The sequence below is a fragment of the Triticum aestivum genome, chromosome 5D, assembly GCF_018294505.1.
Source record: "Triticum aestivum cultivar Chinese Spring chromosome 5D, IWGSC CS RefSeq v2.1, whole genome shotgun sequence".
Taxonomy (NCBI): Eukaryota; Viridiplantae; Streptophyta; class Magnoliopsida; order Poales; family Poaceae; genus Triticum; species Triticum aestivum.
In genome coordinates this window covers 484,815,287-484,823,951 of record NC_057808.1, presented here as the reverse complement: position 1 = coordinate 484,823,951, position 8,665 = coordinate 484,815,287, and positions in this window count along the sequence as shown.

Here is an 8,665-nt window from a genome sequence, read left to right as displayed (position 1 = left end):
ACAAAAAGAAAACTTTGAACCCTTAATTTGTAGGTCACATTCTTGTCTGGCACGTGGACTACTGTTGGCGGCGAGGAAGGGGAGGCACGATTGCCGGTCAGAACTAGCCGACTCCGTTCATGGCAGACAATGACGATGTCTTTGTGTTCCTGATGAAGGCATCGCCATTGAAGGTCTCATCTCCTCGATCAGGCTACTCCGTGGGAAACCCTATATCTGGGTCCCCTGGATCAAACGATGGCGATGATTGGCGATGTTCTCCCTCCTATGGGGATCATTTTGGAGCAGCCGCTAGAGGGGTCAGAAGGTGGAGAGGCTTCATATCTACCGTGTCGGCAGCATGGATCAGTGGTGGATCCATCTTGATGGACGAGCGCAGCGCAGTGGTGTTGTTTGGCATCGTGGCGGCGCCTACGCCTGACCTGGCAAGGATAATGTGGATCTCTACCCTGAAGATAGAACGACGGTTTGATGGTGGTGGCGGCTTCTAAAAGTGTGCATGTGGTGCACTCTTAGGGTATGTTGGACCATATGTGTGCTCCCAGTACGTCGTGTGGGCGGCTCGGTGATGACCTTAGATCTAGATGGTGGGGCATTGTGATGGCATTCCTCATTGTCATGTCTTTAGGTGTGAAGTGGTGGCTTTGGGTTGTTCGATGTATGTTTTCCTCATACATTTGTTGAATAATAATTTAATAAAAATGGTTGTATGTATCTTTTTATGTAGAGACCGAAGGTTTCAACCTTCTTTTCTAAAAAAATTACATTCTTCTTTTCTATGGGTTGGTTGTGGTCTTGGTCCAGCATAGCGCCACGACTCAACGAGAGCATGATTGTAGAAAGTACCCTGCTGGAGCGAGTTGTTGGGATAATTATGTCCCAACATTGATGATTTAGTGTGTTATAATTGCTTGTTGCTCTTCTTAGTTTGTTATTTTTAAAGATCTCACAAACTTTGTTACAACTCTGCATCCATATATATGTGGCTGACTACGTACTCCCTCCGTAGAGAAATATAAGAGCGTTTAGATCACTAAGTAGTGATCTAAACGCTCTTATATTTCTTTACGGAGGGAGTACATGTTAAGTTTTATGTACTATCTCATGACTTACTACATGCAACTTTGCAAGAGAGTACATGCATCTTCATAAAGGTACATCATGTCGTATATATGTATAACCGTGTCTTCCACCGTTAGGGACACAATCATCATTCCATCCATCAATGGCCACATGGGCCCTTTGGTAATCACATGACATATCAATTCCAGGTGCCTCCATCTCTTATATATGAGACCGGTGTTGCTATTGCATCCCTATTCATTTCTTATTGAGTTACTCCCTTACTCGTGTGATATCTCTATGACTCTATGAGGGAAGAGCGTGTATGAAGGAGTTAGTAAAGTAGATCACTTTCCAACCAATTAGTTATAAGCCTTGACACTAAGGCCTAGACCATGTCACACGTCCTCAATTTCTTCCATATACCCCTTTGGAATAAGCGGCATCAGGAAGAGATACATGGTGCACGCCCTTTCCCCACCAATGTGTCATGTGGCATCAACCAGCTTCCTTGTGTGTCCTTGAATGAATAGGATGATGCAGGGTACAAAGACCAGCCACACAATTACGAACCCAGTATAGGAAACAGATCGTGTGTCCAGTGTCACTGTGACGATCGCTAGTCGGGTTGTGATCATTTGGTACTTTGCTACACTGTGTCTAGTCGGGATTAGCTAGAGGCAGTCTCCGAATTCTCTGATTGAAAATGCCCGGTTGCCCGCAGTGGGACGGAGAGGATGCTCTGTTGTATAAAGATAGCCACGCAATAATGAACTCAATATAGGAAATTGATCGTGTGTCTAGCGTCATTGTGATGAATCTTATTGGTTGGGTTGTGATGCTTTGGTGTGGCTTCGCAGGACTGCATCTTATCGGGATTACCTAGAGCTACCTATAGTCTTATAATTCTATAGTGCAGGAACAATGATCGGCCTGTCCTGGAAACATAAACATCACTTCAAGCATTTTCTTTTACATTTGAGACTTTCTTCACTAGCTTGGCTGGATTATACGACCCAAGTTTCCTTCACTAGTCCAAATTAAGAAGATTGATGCAGCAAAAAAAAGTTTATCAGAGCAATATCATAACCGTAGCAGTAGGAAGAATGTTCAGAGAATTAAACTGACAAGTCAAATGAATCAAACTCGCGCGTCTCTCTTCTTTGCCGGGCTGTTTGGTTTGTGATTCGGGAGCCCTTTTTTGCTGGGCCATTTTTGTTTTTTTATGTGGCCTCCTCGTTGAAGTGGAAGAGATAGGCTATGTACCTTGTATTTGCGTATATATCTCTCATTGCCACTCTCTTGACCTTACACATTCGCTAATTCTTTCTCTTCTAGTGAGCGATGCGAGGAGAAGAAGGGGGCTAGTGGCTTGGATCAATTATCGTTCTCGCGAAGAAGAGACAGCAGGCAATGGTGATGTAGTGAGCGTCTTGTCTCCTCATCCTCAGGATCCATTTTTGTTCCAGTTGCAAGTCCACCCCTGACATGAAGCTAAGCCCAACCCATTTTTCCGTCTCAGTTACAAGTCCACCCTCGACATGACCACTAAAAGTTTTGGAGACAAAAATGTTGGTTGTTGATTCATATCCTGTCCTACAAAGATGGCCTAACTGCTAGCAGATCATCCCACTTTGGCAAGTCTATCAAAAGTGATCTATTTTGGATGCAAACCATACTTTACAATTATACATGTTTATTTTAAATCTATAAGGTATGAAAAGTGCAAGAGTCCTTAGTTATCTCAATATTTTTTGTATGCATGTGCCCAAGGGTCTAGAGTGCTTATTCAAGCACTCACACAACCACTATTTTGCATCTCGTGGGCGCAAATATGCAACCAAATGGCAAACAATCGTAGCTTGCATTTGGCATTGTTTGCGGGGTTGAGGTATCCTACCTGCTATGTCCAAAGTCTCTCAAGAAGTCTTTATTGCACATTAGCTCCTCTTATTTGGGTGCCTAGGCTCATAAATATCTCTACCTCTCAGCAACTTTTTCTTCTTTTTCTTGTGAAGACTCCTCCTACTTATTGTACATCTATACATATATGCATACTTGCTTCTCTTTTTTTTTGTCATGTGATACACAAACTCAATCGCCTTAAATAATTGCCTTAGAAACCTAAGTGGAGGCACAAGTTTGTTTTTTTTTCTTTTTTACTTGGAATGAGCGACATCAAGAAGCATGTTAACTGACTCCGAGTCAAGATTTGTCTTGTGGGAAAACACAAATGGCGCATCAGGAAAATCATAGGCAGGGAGAACATGGCATGTATAATAGTCTGGTTTTGCCACCTCGAGTCACCTTAGTATCTACGTGACAAAATCACATTTCCTAGTAGACCTACGAGTTTATCACGCAGTCGAAATGGTCATCGACGTGGTAGAATGCTTGAGAAAATAGGTATGAAATAAAGTTTGTTTCACATTTTTCTCAATATCTATCCCCTCCTGATTTGACCAACAAAATGTAACTTACATGCAACAAATATTAAATTTGAACGTATATACTATTGCCAAATCAATGGTCAAAAGTAGACTCAAAATACTAGGGGACTTGTAAGCGTTCTCGATGGAGTATCACCTCGCGTACTATGAAATCATGCACGCCTCTATCTTGCTACACATTTTTTTTTTATTCCCACTGTTTATGCATCCACTCTTCCGTAGATATTTCACACCTCACTTGTTGCTTGCTCTTGCGAGGGGTGCACGAGTAGACATCTTCACAGAAACATCACTATGACATGTATGATACATGTAACCCTCGTATCATATGTTTCTTGATAGAGGTGTGCTTCGTACAGCCCCAGAATAGTTTGTGATTCTGCTTCAGATCAAATACCTTACAAGATGAAAACCTTGACAGATGGTCCCTCGTTGATCTGAAAAAGGAAGCTTTATCCATCACTAAACCTCTACAGAATGTTAAGCTGGCTAAGGTTAATAGGCGGGTCAATGATGTGGCACACCAGATTGCGAAGTTCCATTTTAATAATTGGTTGGAGGGTATTCTTTGTAATAGTCTTCTGCTCTGCATGGCTAATGCTTAAGAAATGATTGTAATAAACTTATAATTTAATAGATGTGACGCACTCTTTTTATTAAAAGAAACTTGTCCCTTAGGTTATAAAGGGTAGTTTAGTTTATTCATGTCGCAGAAATATTCACCTCTGATCTCCTACCTTCAAGCAATGTTTTCTTAACATTCCTTGTGATTTTGTTAAATGAACGAGGGTATTCGCCTTTTATTACAAGTATTTACACTTGTGAATATACGATAAATAACATAGGACATGCATACACACTAGCATTATCGATGAATGTGAAATGCAAGCATATATGCAAAGTAACAAGTAAAAGCATTTGCACAATAGGGATGATTGCATATACAAGTGCCAGCAAATATACATATGTTATGGTTAGAATCATCCACCGGATCACACGAGTCATGCGAACAACTAGCGTGTGCGCGGACAATGTCATAATTTCACAGGGGCGCGTATGTTTCTAATTTCATGTTTCTGTAATTTGCATGTGGCAGCTCAATACTACTCAAGGTAACATATGAGCGTAGGCCAACATTTGTCATACTGCGGCTGCGCGATGGCCACGTCAACCAGTTCACGGTATGGTGATGTAGATAGCTATATTGGATACTTTCCTTCTATAGAGACTGGAACATTATTGAGTTGAACTACTGATGCAACCATATAAATGGGTCTAATACAAAAACACTCTGAAAATAACTTAGAGAATCTTAATCTTTCTAAGAGGGTGTACCAAAGCACACTACATGTAATTGATCTCTCTCCCTCTCCCTCTCTCTCTCTCTCTCTCTCTCTCTCTCCATAGAAATATCAACTTCCAAGACACACTTTTCATGGTGAATCCTTCACTAACGGACAAGATTCACTGATTGATGCATGCACATGTTTAGAAATGACAGAATTCGTGGTTTGTCGTTTTGAACATGATCATGACTGTTGCTTTAGTCTATTGCATGACGAACATTTGTTGTTGTTGTTGTTGTTGTCAATAATTTTGCGTGTGTGTTTCTCTGTCTGAGAAAATCCGACCAGCAATCATGTCTCAAGCTGCGAGGTGCATATATACTAGAACAACTATAAAAAATGTTTTGTCTCTTATGCAAGATTGTAATTTTTCTTAAGCTGCATCAACTTATCAGTCGCAATCTTCCATGCTTAAGGGATATGGTCTTCATAAGTAGGTGTGCGTGGTGGAGAACTCAGTGGAGAAGGGTTTCATCACGCCCAAAGTCGCTCACCAAGTCTTTACCAGGCATTACTTCATTCTATTAATATATGCACCTAGACTCTTAAATAACCCCACCTCACGCAACTCTTCTGTGCTATTATGCAGCTATATATATATACATGCTTGTCTTGTTCTTTTTTCTCATTGACACAGAAGCTCGTTCCTCTTGACAAGATTGCATAATCGCCTTAGATGCCCAAGCAGAGGCAGAAGCTTGCTTCCTCGGAATGAGCGGCATCAAGAAACATGTTAACCATGCAAAGCTCCTGTTTCATCCAGTGAAGAAAATACTTGTGGCTCACTAGAAAACACATAGATTTGGTTCCACCACCTCCGCGTGAGGACAGTTAGTATGAAGATCTAAAAAACATGTAGAATGGGAGGCTTGCCATCTTCTTCTTTGGTTGGTGCTCCACAGAAGATGAAGCACTCTAAGGTTCTGTCAGCGGTCCAATCCAGAGACTCCTAGACTCCTATGGATCCTAGGACGTTTTTTTGTTGGACTGTGATAACTGGCAACTATGTGCCAGTTAGCATTCCTACCGAACGACTACTCCGCACGCATCTGTCGCTCAATGCCCTCCATCGCCCGCACGCATATGTCGCTCGATTCAATCCCGCTTTTGCATCTCTTGCTCGATTCTCCTAGTTTTTTTTCTGGTACAAAAAATTGAGGCTTCCAAGGGCTCGAACCTTGGATCTCATGGACACCCCGAGCACAATACTAGGCCCAATAACAAACACACCACGTATCCTTTGTTGTTCTTTTGATGAAATCAATGATTTTAATTCTTCGTACTACTGTCTTAGCAGATAGAAAGTGATTTCTCAGATTTTTTTTTCCTTGACATCATTGATGGTACACTTTATGTGAAAATTTATGGATGAACATCACTTAAAATTTTTGTTTTCAAGTATCTTAGGACGGACAGGTGGCTTCAGAGTGTTCACCTGTGTATGCGTTGTACTTGTTTTGCCTGAGTTTGAACGAGTGATCTACTTTAAGAAAAAAAAATGGCGAAGAGAGATGAGACCGCGTAAGTTATTGGGTCTGTTGTGCATGTATCACCATGTTATTTACAAAGAAGTTACCGAAGTGTGTTTTAACAATTTTTGTCTCACCGGATCAAAGTTATCACGATATTTGTACGTAACCTATCAGATCTGCTATACATATATTATCGTGCTATTTACACAAAAATTACCGGGCTGCGTTTACAACAACAGAAAAAAAATCTCCTGATCAATGTACCATGGGTGTTTGTGGAGTATGTTATAAGGTTTGTGGTGCATAAAAAAATACAATGCTATTTACACAAAAGTTAGCAGGTTGCGTTTCAGCAACCTTTTTCCAATTGGGCCAAAATTACAATGGCATTTGTTGGTAAGTTAGCATGCATGTGCTGCGTATTTTACCATGCTATTTACACAGAAGTTATCGGGTTTATTTTTAACAACAACAAAAATCCTATATTTTTAGCAACTTGTTTTTCCCCGAGTCAAAATTATCATGGTATTCGTACGCAAGTTTGCAGATTGCGGTGAGTAAATTATCATGATATTTACATAGAAGTTACCGGGAGTATGTTTTCAACACCCCCGTTCTGGCGCCAGTTTAGAACTTACCACGGTGTTGTATGTAAGTTATCATGTCCGCAGTGCGTAGATTACCATGCTATTTACATAAAAACTATCAGGGTATATTTTCAATAACTTTTTTCCCCAAGTCAAAGTTACCAAGGTGTTTGTTCTGAAGTTATTATATCTGTGATGAGTAGATTATCATGTTATTTACAAAGAAAATACCAGGGGTATGTTTTCAACAACTTTCCAGAAAAAAATTATCATGATGTTTGTATGTGTGTTGTCAGCTTTGTGGAGTGTGAATTACCATGATATTTACAAAAAAAAAAAGTTAACATGGGTATGATTTTCAACAATTTTCCTCGGGTAAAAGTTATCGTGGTGTTTGTATCTAAGTTATCAGGTATGCGGTTCACATATTACTGTATTGTTTTCACATAAGTTATCGGAGGTATGCTTTTCAAAAAAAAAATCCCTCCTTGATCAAAGCTACCGCCGTGTTTGTATCTAAATTATCCAGTATATGGTTTGTATATTACCGTGCTATTTTAATATAAGTTACAGGGTATATATTTTTCAACTATTTTTTTCCTTCTTGATCAAAGTTATCGCGGTATTTGTACATAAGCTACCAAGTATGTTGTGCGTATATTACTGTGCTATTTTCACATAAGTTACCGTGGGTATATTTTTCAACAAAAAGTTCCCCTTGGTCAAATGTAACCATGTGTATGTACACAAGTTATCGAATATGTTGTTCGTACATTACCATGTTATTTTCACATAAATTATTGAGGGTATGTCTTTCAAAAACAATTTTTCCCTCATTAGTCAAATGTTATCATGATGTTTGAATGTAAGTTATCAGGTCTGCAAGGCGTATATTACCATACTATTTACACAAAAGTTAGCATGTGTATTTTTTTCAGCTAGTTTTTCCCCGGGAAAAAATTACCTTGGTGTTTGTATGTCAGCTATCGGTTATGTGGTGTTTATATTATCATGTTATTTACTTGAAATTATCAGGGTATGTTTAAACAACTTTTTTTCCGGGTCAAAAAAGTCACCATGATGTTCGTAGGTAAGTTATCAAGTCCATGGTGCTTAAAATACCAAGCTATTTTCACCCTCTCTGTGTTTTGATTCACAGACGCCTTAGTTGATTCAGGATTGGCACAGTGTTCATGAGAGTGGAGAGACATGAAGGATTAAGCTAAAGTTGATTTGCACCCCCAATAAAAATGCTAAATCTGATTTGGGGCAAAATGAGATGTGGATGTATGATGGTAATGTAGTGAAATTCTTGCCCATGAGCAGCGAACAGAGGCAAGAATTTCAAAACTTTGGTAAACTGAAACGGTGAGCTAAAACTGCAAAGAACAGAACTCCTATCTACTCATGTCAACTGAACTAGTTGGTTGCTCTGAACTCATATCTACTCAGGTCAACTGAACTTATTACCGCTGAGCTGGTGCACCCTCCGAATAGATATTGACATCAGTTTATGTGTTTATCACATATCTATGCAAAGAACAAAACTTGAGGTAAATGATGTGAGGTAGTGCCTAGGTTCCAAACTAGATACCTTCAGTTTTGCCAACAGAGAACACTCTGAATTCTAGCACACTACTTGAGCCTGACGGAGCAGGTCACCCGGCGAGGCCTCCTCCTCCAGTCACCAGCAAAACAGGCTTGTGCTCGAGCTGCTCCCCACCCCCACGCGCCTCCTCGTAAAGCCC